At 39.3% G+C, this 16854-nt stretch overlaps 1 protein-coding gene and 1 pseudogene across 1 annotated transcript in view; one reads left to right on the top strand and one right to left on the bottom strand.

Annotated features, from left to right (window-relative positions):
• The window catches only part of ACTRT3 (actin related protein T3), a 207212-nt gene that overhangs the window by 174744 nt on the left and 15614 nt on the right, over positions 1-16854 (bottom strand). The gene's annotated exons all lie outside the window — the stretch shown is intronic.
• Positions 3748-3816, top strand: LOC112834923 (U4 spliceosomal RNA; annotated as a pseudogene).

Here is a 16854-nt window from a genome sequence, read left to right as displayed (position 1 = left end):
ATGTTTCAACCTGGGTGTATTTACTGGCTGTGTGATCCAGGATAAATTATTTAACCTCTCTGAGTCCCCCTTTTCTTAATTATAAAATTGAGAGACCAAGAGCTATGGTAGAGTTTGTTAGAATTCAATGCCTAACATAGTAGATAATTAACGCTAGGTAAATATGAATCCAAAGGTCAGTAAAACTTCTAGAAGAGAGTATATACATCTGTCTGAAAAGTGTCCTTGGGAAGAATTTATCCCAGCCACTTACATATTTTACAAATTGAATAAAGCAGAATTTCTTAAAACATTGTCACATAAGGCAGAAGAACAAATCTTCCCTTTTAATAAATGTTTCCTTACTGCAATATCCAATTCAATTAGATTAGCCTGGATGTTTTTGGAAGGACCTGACTGTAATAATGCATAAAAGTTTTTCTAATAGCTGGCCAGGAGCTTTTGCTGACACTTAATGAAATCTGTTTAATTACTCCAGCAGACCCTATATTGGCTGCTAGGCTGGGGTCACTGGAAAACTCGACCCTGTGGTACTTGGGCTATAAGAACACCTTCTGCTGATTGAAGCTTGTACCCTGTGGAAATGTTTTAATGTGATCCTTGAAGCATGTCCCAAGAAATGCTGTCAACACATATTCTTCCTTGTCAGGCCTTTATTTGGTCAGGAATACTCAAGAGCGCTGTCTTTCTGCCTGTGGTTTACCACACTGTCTCCCATTTGCTTTCAAATCTGCTTTAGTTGTGTTCAATGAAGCAGAGGTAGCTGAATTAGAGGGACATCATCAACATGACTCCTCCAGAGAAAATTTCCCATCAGATAAATCACTAAACCAGCTACCATGTTCTGATGCACAGAAGCCACATCCTGGCCACCTGATCATTCACTTGCACAAAAACATGTTCTCGACAGTGTGAGCAAAGGGGCATGGCCAGCAGACCACATGAAAAGCTGGGGTTGATCGCAAATCCCCACAATAAAGACTTTCAAAAGAAGAAAGAAAAGGCAACAAGAAAAGGGTAACATGGTCAGAATTCATACTATCACAGCTGATTTTTTTTAATAACAAATAAAAGCTTTTTGGACACTACTATTGAACATAAACTAAAAGGTATGGCATAATCCCTAAAAACCCATAGTTGCTGGGGCACCTGGGTGGCTCGGTCATTTCAGTGCCTGACTTCGGCTCAGGTCATGATCCTGGGGTCCTGGGATCGAGTCCCGCACTCAGCCAGGAATCTGCTCGTCCCTCTCCCTCTCCCTCTGCCACTCCCCTGGCTTGTGCTCTCTCTGTCTCTCTCTCAAAATAAATAAAATCTTTAAAAAAAATCCATAGCTGCTTATATAAACATAAATGCTCTACGCTATGAATTGATAGAGCAGGGTGACTCGGTATTGACAAACATAAAAATTTGCCATAGCCAAAGGTGTTGAAACCTTTCCCCCAAGGTATGTTGCTACTGTTGTTACTTGTTTGTAATGCACTGGAATTCCCACAGAATAGGAAATTGCCTCAACTGTGATCATCTGACCAATTACAAGTCTTGACGTCATAAGTTTTTCACTAGTTCTGAGAATGGACAATGTCCAGTGCACAGAACTAACTTGATAGGGGTTTTTACTGTCCAAGACAGCTGGTATTTAGAATAAAATGAAGGCTCACATTTTTTAGAAATGTGATTATTGGGAAAAAAATCTTGATTTCACAAAAATAATTCTATTTTACAGTCTATATTAATCCAAGGAAAAACTTTCAAAACCACTATCTACGTTTTAACCCATTTGAAGCAAAACTGGAATAGTTGTACTGCATTTTCATTTTAGGCATTTAGAACTTTCATATTAAGGAATGATACTTTTGGGGGATTGGCTAGCCCGGTGATGGGTATAAAGGAGGGCACGTACTGCATGGAGCACTGGGTGTTATACGAAAACAATGGATCGAGGAACACCACATCAAAAACTAATGATGTATTGTATGGTGACTAACATAATAAAATTTTTTTAAAAATTAAAAAAAAAAGGAATGATACTTTTAGAATTGGAACCTTTCCTTCCTAATCACAGAATGCTAAAGGGGATGAAGTTCTTCAACTTGACAGTAATAAATAACCACATTGGCCTTTCTCTTTGCTCTTCTTCAACCACCAATAGCCATGTGGGGCATTGAGATCCTCCTCCCCCCAAAAGGTTCAGAACAGTTATAAACTGCAGACCTACATACCAGAACACTAAAACATTGAACTAGAGAAAGATGAAATTTCTGGACCAAAAAGACAATAGTGATAACAAAAATCCACAGAATATCTAAAAATATATATATAAAAGAAATGTTCAAGACTCCTGTAATCACAACAATAAAACAAACAAAAACAATAAATGAGGTTAGGAAAACCTGAAACAGACCTTATTTCTAAATAGGAAAGAGTAATTCTGAAAAATTTTTATTTTATTTTTTAAGATTTATTTAAATCGAGGCACCTGGGTGGCTCAGTTGGTTAAGCAACTGCCTTTGGCTCAGGTCATGATCCTGGAGTCCCAGGATCGAGTCCCGCAACAGGCTCCCTGCTCATCAGGGAGTCTGCTTCTCCCTCTGACCCTGCCCCCTCTCATGTGCTCTCTCTCTCTCTCTCATTCTCTCTCTCTCAAATAAATAAATAAAATCTTTTTAAAAAAAGATTTTTTTAATCTTAAATTTAAGAGAGAGAAAGCATGAGGGGCAGAGGGAGAGGGAGACAGACTCCCTGCTGAGCAGGGAGCCTGACATGGGGCTCCATCCCAAGACCCTGAGATCACGAGCAGAGTTGAAATCAAGAGTTGGACGTTTACCAACTGAGACACCCAGGTGCCCCCTGAAAAATTTTTAATAATACCAAACTAATCTATATGTTTATTCTAATCCAAAACTGTCAGTAGTGGTTATCCCAGGAGTGGGGCTGGGGAAAATGTTTGCAATACATATATGACAGACAAATCTTCCAAACAGCAACTGCTAAGAAAAAAACAATAATTTTATTTTTTTAAGATTTTATTTATTCATTTGAGAGAGAGAGTGAGCAAGAGAGAGAGAGCAAGCAGGGGGGAAGAGTAGAGGAAGAAGCAGCCTCCCCTCTGAGCAGGGAGCCAGATACAGGAGTCAATCCCAGGACCCTGGGATCATGATCTGAGCCAAAGGCAGATGCTTAACTGACTGAGCCACCCAGGCGCCCCAAAAAACAATAATTTTATAGAAAAAAATGCACTTACAATTGAATTTCGGATATTTCTGTTCTCAAAATCCCTTGGCCATTCCTGCCACTGGCAGTTGCTCTCTTCTGGACTGGGAGGAGGACCCAGAGCTCCTCTGGGTAAGGACAAAAGATATGACCAGGTCACAAAAGAAGAAATACAAGTTGGTCTTAAATACATGAAAAGAAGCTTGGCCTCACTCGTAATAAGAGAAATGTAAAATAACACACATCTAAGACACCATTTTTCACTTACCAGGTTGGCGAAAACCAAAGTTTGATAGCACTCTATTAACATGGCTGTGGGTAAATAGGAACTCTCATACACTGGTTGAATATTATTATATTGCTTGTATGTTATAGATTATTTACATTTCTAAGATGGGTAATTGCATGTTATTTATTGAAATTATAAATCATGTATTCTTTGATCCAACAATTCCACTTCCTACAGATGTACTCACATACATGCAAAATGACACAAAATTAATGCTGAAACACTGTTTAAAATAGTAAAAGATTAGCTTTGCGCAGTGGCAGTATCGTAGCCAATGAGGTTTATCCGAGGCGCGATTATTGCTAATTAAAATAGTAAAAGATTGAAAAAAGCTAAATATCTTTTGGGTGGGGACTGCTTAAATAAAATATGGAACATCCATATAAAAATATCATTCAGCTGAAAAGAAAAGGAAAAAATTCTTTATGTGCTGATATGGGAAAAGTTCCATGATATATTATTAAGAAAGCAAAGTATGTGAGAGTATTTAAATAGGCTAATATTTGTGTATAAGAGGGGGATATAAAAATATAGATTCAAATGCATAAGAATATAACCATGATGACTTGGAAAAGGGGTCCGGGTTTCAGGAAATACAAGGGAAGACCAGAGGTGAGAAGAGGAATTTTCACGATTTACCTTTTCATAACTTTTGGATTTTTGAATATTGTGAATGTACTACCTACTGGAAAAAAATTTAACTGAATTTTAGTTGGACGTTTTTTCTTCATGAATTATTTGAAAACCATCTTCTTTACACCATGAGATGACTTTGTAAATGTGTTTGTGAAAAATCTCTGTTTTTTACCCTGGTGAAGGCAATTATATTATAATTTGAAGTATTAATTGCTTTCTCATATTTAATTTTAACACGAAGTATACCACATTACCATAGTTTAACAAACAAAAAATTTCAAATTTTTTGATATTGAGAGGTGCAGGAAAATAAAGGGCAAATAGATTTTATATTATTTGTGTATTATACACAATACATATTTATAAAGGAACTGAAGTTAATTTTCAGACAATGTTGCACTATCTCAAAACTTTATCATTGGTTTAAACTTGTCACACAACCACCATATCCCACAACAAATTGATTCTTGTTACATACAAGGAAAGAGTGTGTGTTTAAACAATGCATTATTTACTGACTTGGAAAAAAATAACACATTGAAGTCAGTGGACTTCTGTCCTTGAAGGAATGTAATGAACTAGTCTTTGGATAAAAGTTCCCTAGTGCCTAGTGGTGAAGGGCACGAGATTTTGGAGTAAGACCCATCTAGATTGAATCCATTGCCTATGTGACCTTGGGTGAGTTACTTCATAGGAACTGTTTCCTAATACACAATAGATTCCTCATAAAGTTGTTCATTAAATAAAATAATGCACATAAATGGTTTAGCACAGGCACCTACTTAAACTCTATTTTCATTATGAACCTTGATGCTCCTAGTCAGACACATCTCACCAAAAGGGCCCACAAGTAGTCCAGAAACTATTTGAGAAGTCTCCCGATTCCTCAGGCGAATCACCTGTGAACATGCAAACATCTCTAGAAGGATATTAATCCGGTAACTATTAATATTTCTAGAAGTATATTAATCCAGTAACTATTAATATTTAGCATAGAGCATTAAATAAATAAACTTGATAATGTATTACATAAATTGAAATAAATGTTACTTTAATAGCTAGTAGCAGAATTCATCTCAGAGAGCAGTCTCTGTTTGGTGAGACACAGAATCCTGTGCCCTTTCAGCTGTGGAAAGAGTCCTTGGTGCACAGCTTGAATGAGGCAGGAATAAGACAAAGGGAGCAAAACTGTTCTACGTACGAAGAGAACAGGGCTTTGTGTGGTTTAGGAGCACATGCTAGTCTGAGAAAAAGGGCAGACTTTGAAGGAGGAAGAAAGAAGCTCTGGGTCCTCCTCCCAGTCCAGAGGAGAGCAACTGCCTGGTATCAGGAATGGCCAAAGGCTTTTGAGAACAGAAATGTCTGAAATTTAGCTGTATTTACATAGCTTCGTGGCCCCAAACCTTTCATAAGATCTCACATGTAACCCTGAGATGTCAGGACTTGAGGCAGTGAAAGGACTTGAATGATGTCCAGGAAGAAGGCACATGCAAAAGCAGTCAGGAAATACAGACGGTAAGATAAACACCCTGTAGAGACTTCCAGAAACAGATAGCCTCCTCCAAAAGCCTTCAGACATAGCGAGGATGGGGTGGGGGGCAAGGGATACCTCCTTTCCCACTATGTACATCAGGAAGGGCTACGTCCATTTGATTAAGTCTCAAAGGATGGAGTGAGCTGGCTGCATGTTGGCTGCATAGCTCTCCTTCACCCCGCTTCTCCAATAGTGGGGAAAAGCTAAAGCAGGACCCAGAGCCTCAACCCACGGCTGACAGGAGAAGGGTAACACAAGGTGGGGTTAGAAGAGAAAGCTTGGAGGGGATGATACATGAGGGGCATCAAACGGGGACGCCTTAACGGGAGGTCATTGTTCCGAATAAGGAGGAGCATCCATGGCTTGAACAGGCTCTAGACAGTTTACATTTTAAATATTATTCACCTAAAATTAAATTTGGGATATGCTATGTGGCTATATGATCAGATACCATATTACCTGGGATAAGTTACTGAGAGGAAATATTAAATTTGTAACATAACAACAACAACAAATGGAAAAAAGCCTGGAATTAAAAAAAAAAAAACCCAACATGAAAATGGTATTTTCTTCCAAGCAGTCTATTTAAAAGAGTTAAATTAAGACATGAAATGATCATATCAGCCTTAATTCTTCTCTGTTATTAATTGAACTCCTTCTTGGAAACATGCAGATAAAAGTTCCACCTTGGAGAATTTGAGATAAGAGTGAACGGTAAGGAAGAGAAATTAGCAGGCTTTACCAGTTCACACTCAGAACCATCACGCTCTGTTTGTTCAAAGCTGCCCACAGATGCATAATATTAAATTGAACCTTTAATGTATTCTGATGTGAGCTTACAATCATAAGGCCTGTTCTTAGGTTCACACTTTTCTTTGTACATAGTAGGGGCCATAAAACCAGGTGAACAGCAAAAGGCTGTTGTGAAATAAGATAAATGAGAGTTCCATGGGTTATAAAGAAATTCAAGCTGCTTCCTAGGATGAAATATACATAGATGTACATACACACTGTAGATATTCCTCAGCTAAGTATAATAGATCCTATAATGCATTCATTTACAGGCATATTAAGATGATAAAAGAAATGATGAAATTCGGGTCTTTGCCTAAGGAAGACTTGTTATAAATAGTAAAACTGGCCAGATGTCCAGTGATCCTAAAAATAGTTAAGTTTCTACTGTGAAACCCATCACTTCATGGGAAAATAATGAGAGAAACACAGCCGTACTCTATGGAAAAGATCCACCATGAAATAGCCAAGATAATTTCCTTCATTTGACCATAAACCCATCAAAACTTCATGGAATGTGGTTACTTTATTTATGCAGTAACTGTGTTCAGTTAACCACACATGCCGTAGACTTCTTAAATAATGAGCGAGACAGACGGACTGCCATCAGCCCTGTTCTCTAATAGGAACTCAAGTATCAATGTAAATCTCCAGAATCCTAATGAATTTTCTACTGACATCAACAGTCGCCAACACAGACCGACCTAGAAATAGATGGTATCTCATGCCTCCTTCGTTCCTCAAAACATTTATTCTTAAAATCTAGCTTAAAGTGAGCCACTTTTAAAAAAGAATCCAAAAGGACTCTAATCCTTTTATATACTACTTTCAGATATTTTGAGTCTGAGAGGCTGATCATCACTATCAAAACAAGGAAAGTCATCTTTTTAACGGAAATTGACCCAATATTAATGTGGTCCATGAAAACGTGTGAAGTCTTGATCGTTGTGATGTCAAAGAAGCTAGACCTGTCTGGTACCATCAGCTATGCCCCACTTTTTCTTTTTCTTTTTCTTTTTCTCTTTCTTGTACTTTGCATATGGCTTGCCGCTTGGTGATGTAGTAGTAGACTCTTGTCGTGCTTCTCACCAGTTTTGTCCAAAATAGCTGTTTTCCTATCCACAGTCTTCCAAAGAGCCACTATCAATGGAACTTTTTTTTTCCACTTCCAATATAATTAGCATACAGTGTTCTATTAGTTTCAGTTGTACAATCAATGGAACTATTTTGGCAAAAGCCTGACTTATTTTAAAATAAATAAAGCAGAGTTATGGAAAAGTGATAGTTAAAAAAAGTTATAGCCAAGAAACAATCAAATTAGTGCCAACTGTTCCATATTCAAGATAGATTCTAATGAAGATAACACTCATTATGGAAATTCCTAAAGTAAAAGCTAAAGAGTTGTGGTAGGTCAATCAGTTTCTCTCATCAGAGTGCACAATACCACACATTAGAGTTCTCAAAGGCATAGATGATGTTACATGTTAAGGAGGACACAACTACATATTACCCCCTTCAAAAAAAAAAAAAGATTTGTTTCTTGTTCTGTCACAGAAGTAAAGATGTATAACCTGTAGAGCAGCTATTTTTATAGACTATTAACTGCCATTTTTGAAATTTTTGAAACTGTGGAGCCATTTCTTCAAACATACCTTAGAAACCCACTTTATAAAGAAATGCAACTGCTCTGGTTGAGGAGATCAGAGGGAGAGTCAGATGTGAAGGAAACCTCTCCCAAATCCTAGTCTTAACCCCCCCCCACTTACTTCCTTTACCCCCCCCCCACTTACTTCCTTAACCATGGGCTTTGGGTACAAAACTGTCATTGTTTTATTTCCTTATTTCTTGTTTTATTTCTCAAAAAGTAAAAAATGTGTAAAGCCTAAAAATTTCTAGGCAAAACCACACATTAGAATTAAAAAAAAATAAGCAAAAACATCTCTATGGATATGTAACAAGATCTGAGCATAAATTTTAACAGAACTAGCTAAAAACTGTTAGCTTAACCTCGTGTTCTTGCCTCAGACTACCTCTAGGCTGTCTTTGTTCACCGGATCCAGCAGCCTTTCGCAGAACCGCCAGCCTCTCTATCCTGGAGTGAAAGAAGGCATAGTTTTCATCTACTCCTTTACTTTTGTGCCCCTTCAACCAAAATTTTAAAAGACTATACTGACATGCAAACTGCCTCTGTCTTCAATTTTACAATTTTAAATAGACTGATTCCACTCTACAGGAAAGAGGGGGAAAAATCAAAGTCCATGGTCATTACTGTGATTGAGGTTTTTGCTACAGGTGAACAGATATTGCCATCTACTGTTGAGAAAAAATAAAATGGCTAAGCCCAAACTTTTCAGCCTTGCTATGGTTTTGACAGATCATAAATTTAAAAGGGAAAAAAGTGGCTTTATGAAAATAGTTTCTCGTCGCTTATACAGCTACTTAGTATTCATAAAGTAGTTTGAAAACTAAAGAGAATAAAAAATATAGCAAACCAGGAAAGTTTCTTCCCTAAAATCTGAAAAATTCCTATGTGTAATTATTCTCCCTTTAGATTAGAAATTGAAAGCAAGGGACACCTGGGTGGTTCATTCGGTTAAGCAACTGCTTTCAGCTCAGGTGATGATCCCAGGGTCCTGGGACTGGGTCCCACACTGGGCTCCTTGCTCAGCGGGAAGCCTGCTTCTCCCTCTCCCTCTCTGCCTCTCCCCCTGCTTGTGCACGTTCTGTCTCTCTCTTTCTGACAAATAAATAAATAAAATCTTTTAAAAAAAGTTGAAAGCGAATCATTGTTTCATCAGTGTCCATCTGGCGCACAATTTTAGATACTACAATTAAGATGAAATGTAAGTAAATTATCCCTTTTTCATTATCTTAACTTCATTTCCAAATTTACGATATAATTTATTTTCTTTATTTTTTCATAAAGCCACTAGAAATGCGTAAGACAAAATCAGTTTTTAACCTTAGATTCAGCTATAAATAAATTTTCCTTAGAAAAATAAGGTAGTTAACACTTAGCCTACAGTACATACTTAAGCTCAAATTTCGAGAAAGCCCCTTTAGGGCAAAAAGCTACTACAAAAGCAATGCCTATGAGTCAGAGAATCCAGCACATTACAACTCACCTACTAGTAAGGGGAGACAGAGTTCTGTGACTCCAGATCTATCAATGTGAAGAATAACCTCTCTTTATTCTGATGGCTGGTGTTGAGCTAGAGGACATGATTTGGTGGCCAAAATTCAGTTGGTTTTGCACGTAAAAAAGTATGTTCCCCTTTAAGGAATATTTATTTAACTCTGTGAGCAGCCAAGCACCACACCACGTCCTGTGTGAGCTATCTCAGTCTGGAGAAGCAGATGTGAAGCGCCATGTGTGCATGGTGCAGAACACACCCCCAGTGGGGACATCTATGAAGAGAAAGGACAGAGACCCCAGTCTTGTAGTGTGTTAGTCCAAGTGTGAAAACTGATTGCACACTATGCGCCGTGTATGGTACAGACAGGCGTGTGTGTGTGTATGTGGCTGTGTGTGTGTGTGTGTGTATGTGTGTGTCTGCAGAGGAGTTAATGTATTGGTAACTGATTTTGCTATATCAGCAATTCTGGCTCATGTGGCTTATTTTCCTGGTTTCATTAAGGTGTTTTCATCATAATTAGCATTGCTATAGCATTTACTGTTTAAAGGGCCCTCACACATGTGACAAGTTATCTGCCCATTTAACAAATGTGTACTGAACACCAGCCGTGTGCTAGGCTCCTACAAAGCTCAACATGAAAGCATCCCCTCCTTTGACGAGCTTCACAGTCTAGGCGAGGTGAGAAGGGAGCAACCTCACCGCTGGGTTTATAAAACAGTGTGAGAAGTTCCCTGACAGCGGGATGAAGGGGCGCTCAGTAAAAGTGAATGAGAGCAGATCTGTTTCTGTTTGGGGCACATGGTAGGAACCAGGAAAGCGTAGGTGACAGAAAACCAAACAGCACATGAGCCCGCAGAGACTACACTTGCTAAGAATTACAGGCCATTGTTGGATGCCATGTGCTCAGCGGGCATCAGCGGGTGAGTCTGGTGAGGGAGCATCATGCAGAGTAGTCCCAGGCATAGAGGCCTACGTGTCATATATGCAGGGAAGAGATATAAAATAAAGGTTAGAGGAGAACAGCTTACAAGCAGAGAAGTAGTGGAGTGTTCATTGTCCCCTGAACTCTCATTATCTCACAGCTCAGGCCCTGCACAGATGGTCCATATGCCCCAGGGCTAACATGCAGTAGAAAGGGGCCCTACTCCATAATACTCCAGGGAGCAGCAATGCCCCATGGACGCTCCCTGGTCAAAGAGCTGGTCTTGATAGAAAGGGAGAACCTTTGAAGCCCACAGACTGGGATCAGCTTGTCCTTCTGGTGCACTAATTCTGACTTGCTAAGCCAGCTGTCTACTAATCTACCAACGATGGGGAGGAGTCGCCTCCAGGACATGCAGATTTACTGCTCTTAAGAAGAGGGGAGAACAGGAACTGAAGACTCTCGCTTCCCAAGCCGAGTTGATTTGAAGCTGTGGGCATCAGGGAGCCACCGACTGTTCTTGGGCAGGGAAGCAAGAAGATCTGATTCATATTTTAACGAAGTCACCAGCATTGTAAAAGAGAGGTGATGGATAAGAAGCCAACCAGGGAACTATCACAGAAGGTCAGGCTGGAGGGTGTGACACAGGGCAGAGACAGAAAGACACATGCTCAGGAGTAGAACGGACCGACAGGACTCCAGGACTGTTTACACCAAGGGGGAAGGCAAAGAAGAGAGTCTAATGTACAGGAGGAAGAAATTTCCTCTTTTCTTCGCAAGTTCTTCTAACTGGCTTAGGAATTGACATGGGACAGATGAACAGGAGAAAAAAACCAAAGTTTTAATTACATACATATGGAAGTCCAATAGTGAAACTGAGACCAAAGAAATGACCAGGGCAGGCAGTTTTCACACATTTTAAATGAAGAGACAATAAATTTGTGAGGAGTTGACAGAATAAAGAAAACAGATGTTTGGGAGCTTTAATTAGTATGAAATTCTAAGCAGAATTTAGGCTGAGGTAGTAGATTTTTTAAAAAGTAATCAGGTTTGTTTCTACAACTTTCTCAGCTTTAAAGTTCCTAACTCTGGTGGTAAGGATATCTTTTTACTTCTTAGTACAGGGAGGGTATTTTTCATATGGGAGATTTATTTCCTGCTTTCCGGGCGGCAGGGGGTTGGGGGGGACGATGACAGAGGAGGGTCTGAGTGTCCTTGCATCAGCTCTTCCCTAAGGAGCTTCAACCCAAAATAATCAGTATACCATCGGGCTACATTTTGAAGCAGCCTGTCCTGGGTCCCTACACTAATATTGCCTGGTCTCTGGCTGAGTGACACGCTGTATTGGGGAAGAGGGGGTAGGGTAGGGAGGGAGATGAGAGACAAGGCTATTTTTTTTAACTTTTTATTTTGAAATAATTATCAATTCACAAGAAGTCCCAAATACCTCTCACCCACTTTCCCCTAATGGGACCATCTTACATAGCTATAGCATAATATCAAAACCAGGAAAATGACACTGGTACAATGTATGTGTATAGTTGTCATTTTATCAAATAAGACTTAAGGTAACCCACAATACAATCAAGACATGAAACTATGTCACAAAGATCTCCTCCATGCTACCCCTTTATAAATACAAGCACCCTCCCCTTTCTCCACCATCCCCATTCCTGGCCACCACGAATCTGTTCTCTACCTCTGTAATTCTGTCATTTAGAGGACGTCATAGAAATGGAATCACACAGTACATGACCTTGGGTGACTGACTTGTTCCACTCAGCATAATGCCTGAGATTTATCCGTTATTGTATGTATCATTGGTCTTTTATTGAGTAATATTCCATGGTACAGATGGACCACGGTTTGTTTAACCATTCACCCACTAAAGGATATTTTGGTTATTTCCAGTTTGCGGCTATTGAAAATAAAGCAGCTCTGCACACTAATGTACAGGTTGTTGTAAAAACATAAGTCTTCATTTCTCTGGGATAAATGTCCAGGAGTGTGATTGCTGGACCATATGATAAGTGTATGTTTAGTTTTTTTAAGAAATTAAATAAGGCTTGGGGTGCCTGGGTGGCTCAGTCATTAAGCGTCTGCCTTCAGCTCAGGTCATGATCCTGGGGTCCTGGGATCGAGTCCCACATCGGGCTCCCTGCTCCACAGGAAGCCTGCTTGTCCCTCTCCCACTCCCCCTGCTGTGTTCCCTCTCTTGCTGTGTCTCTCTCTGTCAAATAAATAAATAAAATCTTTAAAAAAAAAAAGAAATTAAATAAGGCTTACGTTTCAAGTTAAGGATGATTTTATTCCTGTTTTGAAAGTAAGAAATGAAAAGCATGATGACTAGCAGCCAAATAGACTGGGAGACAAATGGACTCAGGGTTGAATCTGGCACTGCCATCGTCCACCATTGAGACTCGGTAAATGAGGTAACCCTGCTAGATGCCATTTTCTCTCATGTGTAAATTTCTGTGATCTTTTAACGGCTTCAGAAAAGCACCAGAATGATCATTTCCTGCTTTGCTTGAATAAGGATAGGTACGATTCCTAGGGATGAAATGTGTAATCATGCGGTTATTAAGTAAGGAAAAGAGGAGCTGGGCCGAATAGAAGTGAGAATGTAGGAGAAGATGACATTAAAATAGGCAAAGACTGTACTAGGTTAGACAATATATGGCCAAATTCAGATCACCAGCAGAGGCAACAAAAGACAGAGATATACCCAAGTCCAGGCAACCAAAGTCAATTATCAGAAGTTCAACAGAACAGATGAAGCAAGTGAGTGAGATAAATTTCTGATTCTAGAATGAACTTTTGCTTTTTATCTGTTTTCTGCTGTGTGCTGCTTCTAGGAAGCCCTGTGCCTTTGGGTGTTAGTTCTAGTGAGGAAGAGATCAAAGACCCATATAAGCCTATCTTCGATGAGAATAAAGATTACCTGATGTAAAATTAGTAGAGGCAAAAATACTGAGATGCTCTGGGTTGCAAATAACAGTTAAGCCCAACTGAAGGAGCTTCAAACAATACAGAAATTTATAATCTCATGTAACAAAGTCCAGGGGCAGGGGATTCCAGAGCAAGTCAAGATAGCAGTGCATCGGTGTCATCAAGGACCCCGTCCATCCCACATTTCCCTCCGCCATCATCCTCACACTTACCCGGTGTGAGGTAATGTAGATGGGTGGACAGTGGGATAAATCACAAGATAAATCCAAGAAATTTCTTTTGGGGTTTAGAATCAGAAAATTTAAAAACTAGGGGCACCTGGGTGGCTCAGTTGGTTAAGCGACTGCCTTCGGCTCAGGTCATGATCCTGGAGTCCTGGAATCGAGTCCCGCATCGGGCTCCCCACTCAGCAGGGAGTCTGCTTCCCCCTCTGACCCTCCCCCCTCTCATGCTCTCTTCCTCTATCTCATTCTCTCTCTCAAATAAATCAATAAAATCTTTAAAAAAATTTAAAAACTAATCCGGATTAATTAAAGGTTTGGGTTAGTTGAATTCTAACTAATTGAAATTCTTTATATCATTCTTTGTGTTTTCTACTTTGCCCCAGATTCCTCTCTAACATTAAGATCAGGCCACATTCATGACTGTAGATGAATTTCCTTTATTCTCATTTTCAGGACATGAAAGGATGACTCAAAATATTTCTTTTAAGGAAAGAAGTTATATAACTTAAATTTGCATAGCAGTATACTTTCACATGGCTTGCCTAATCTAATCTGTATAAATCTTTGTGAGTTGGAAAGAGCAGATATTAATAAGCTCATTTTAGAGATGAGGAAACCGGCTCAAATTTAAATGAATTACCCAGTGTCAGTGAGAAACTACGTGGCAAAATTGAGATTTAAGCCCAAATATCCTCTCAATTCTGTGTTCCTTCTACTTCTGGGGACAATAAGTCTGATTTTCTGGGCCAGACAGATTTCATATGTGAAGCCATAGTCTCCTCATTACTACACTCATAACTGTTGGAATATAAGAGATGGGTTTTTTAAAAGATTTTATTTATTTATTTGATAGAGATAGCGAGAGAGGGAACACAAGCAGGGGGGAGTTGGAGAGGGAGAAGCAGGTTCCCCGCTGAGCAGGGAGCCAGACGCTGGGATCATGACCTGAGCAGAAGACAGACACTTAACGACTGAGCCACCCAGGCGCCCCAAGAGTTGGTTTTTAAATTAAGAATACACAAGCACTAGGGGTGCCTGGCTAGTTCTGTCAGTAAGTTGAGCATGCAAATCTTGATCTCAAGGATGTGAATTTGAGCACTAATGTTGGGTGTAGAAATTACTTAAAAATAAAATCTTAAAATATTAATAATAGAACATCTTAAAAAAAAAAAAAAGAATACTCAAGCATGAAGATCAAACTGTGGGAGAGCTCCCGAAGGAGGAATCCCATCAGACACTCAAGCTAATACTCTAAGTTTCAGTGCAATGAAAACATGGCTCTCTCTGTCTTTATTTCCACTAAAGGTTGGGAAGAAGAACAAGTACATGGGGCATAGTGAGGTTGGAAGTACAGAAGCAGCATTACTTAAGGGAGGGTGTCACAGACCTTGCTCACCCTCAATTTTATCCTATATAAAATTCAGATAATAGTAGCTATAGTACAATGTTTTTGTGCTACTAAAATAAGGTACTTATTTTCAAATATTCAACAAAGAGTTATTTGAGTATTAGAAGAATGAAGGAATCCTTACACATGACCTAGGCTCTAACTTCACATGTTGGTCGAGGAAGAGAGGCGACTGAAAGTTCCAACCCCCTAAGCATCTGGTGATTCCCCTAGCAACCAGACCCACCCTTAGCTGCTTTCCAAAAGTTACCTTATCAATGTAAACACAGATATGCCTAAAAGGGGTTTGTTAGAGAATATCAAGACATCTTCATCACTCTTACCACTCAGGAAATTCCAAAAGTTTTAGGAGATCTGTGCCAGAAATGGGGTGGGAGACCAATATGTGTTTCTTATTACAAACAACAATATCTTGTTGTTGCAACAACAACTTGCAACAAAAAAGTTGCAAGTCTAATAAATCACACACATTGCTGTGTGTCACTCACCTCTCCAGTTGACCAAAACTAGTCTCACCAATACATAGGATCACCCTGTAATGTACTGCACAAACCAGGATCTTTGAGAATAAAAAGGAACATTATTAATAATTACACTGGAATAGGGGTGCCTGGGTGGCTCAATTGGTCAAGCGTCTGGCTTTTGATTTTGGCTCAGGTCATGATCTCAGGATCGTGGGATCAAGCCCCACATCAGGCTCTGCACTCAGCGCTGAGTCTGCTTGAGATCCTCTCTCTGCCCCTGCCCCCCGCTCTCTCTCTCTCTCTCACTCTCTCTCTCAAATAAATAAAGAAAAATCTTTAAAAAAATTACACTGGAATAATCAGAATAAACAAGCAGGCCCTGTCTTATATACAAACTGGGATTTATGGCAATTCTATAAATACTTCCACTTAGACATTTCACATCTCATTCAACATGAAAACACTGAACCATTGATTTTTCTAAAAAAAACCTGTTTTCCTCATATTATTAAATCCCATCTATATTTATCCCATTTGCTCAAGCCAGAAACCTGGGAATCATGCCCAATTCTCTCTTCCATTCACTCACAACGATTTCATAAAATTTCTCTCATAGGTCTATCTACAAAGCATAATCCAAGTATACATACTTCTCTCCTCCAGCCACTATGGAAGTCCTCCTCCTCCACCTGTTGTACCTTAGTCCATCACCCTGTTCATTTCCTTCATACTCTGTAATTACATATTTGCTAGCTTACTTGTCACTACGTGTCTTCTCTAGTTTACTGCCAGGGACCCTGAGGTTTGATTGCCCAGTGCCTGGCATTCCTAGCACCTAACATAACAGGTACTCAATAAATGTTTATTAGATGAATGAATACATGAATAAACAAATAGAAAAAAATAATCAAACATCCTGCAGAACACCTTTGGGAAATACTGGTATGAAGAGTGTGAAATTGAGAATAATATAGCTGGGTCTTTGTGCCCTATTAAAAAATCAGCATCGGAATCTCTGAGACAAAGACCAAACAACCAAGTAAGTTCTCCTTACTCTCTCCTTTAGTCTCTATATAATTTTGTTTTAATTCTGTATCTTTCACTAGCAGAGAAAATTCCATCAATAAAGAGGTCAAAACAATTTTTCTCATTAAGGAACACCGTTCTATCTGGTAGCAAAGGGGAGGCCTGTTAATAGGGAAGTCACCACTCAGAAGCATTATCATCAGCAGTGCTATTTTTTGCTAGAGTCAGTTTGTTGCAAAAAATACCAAAGGAAGCCTTAC

The sequence above is a fragment of the Callorhinus ursinus genome, unplaced genomic scaffold (assembly GCF_003265705.2).
Source record: "Callorhinus ursinus isolate GAN/ISIS: 27379988/994484 unplaced genomic scaffold, GSC_fseal_2.0 scaffold1, whole genome shotgun sequence".
Lineage (NCBI taxonomy): Eukaryota > Metazoa > Chordata > Mammalia > Carnivora > Otariidae > Callorhinus > Callorhinus ursinus.
The sequence above is the reverse complement of the archived record's forward strand: the minus strand, read 5'-3'. Positions and strand labels throughout refer to the sequence as shown.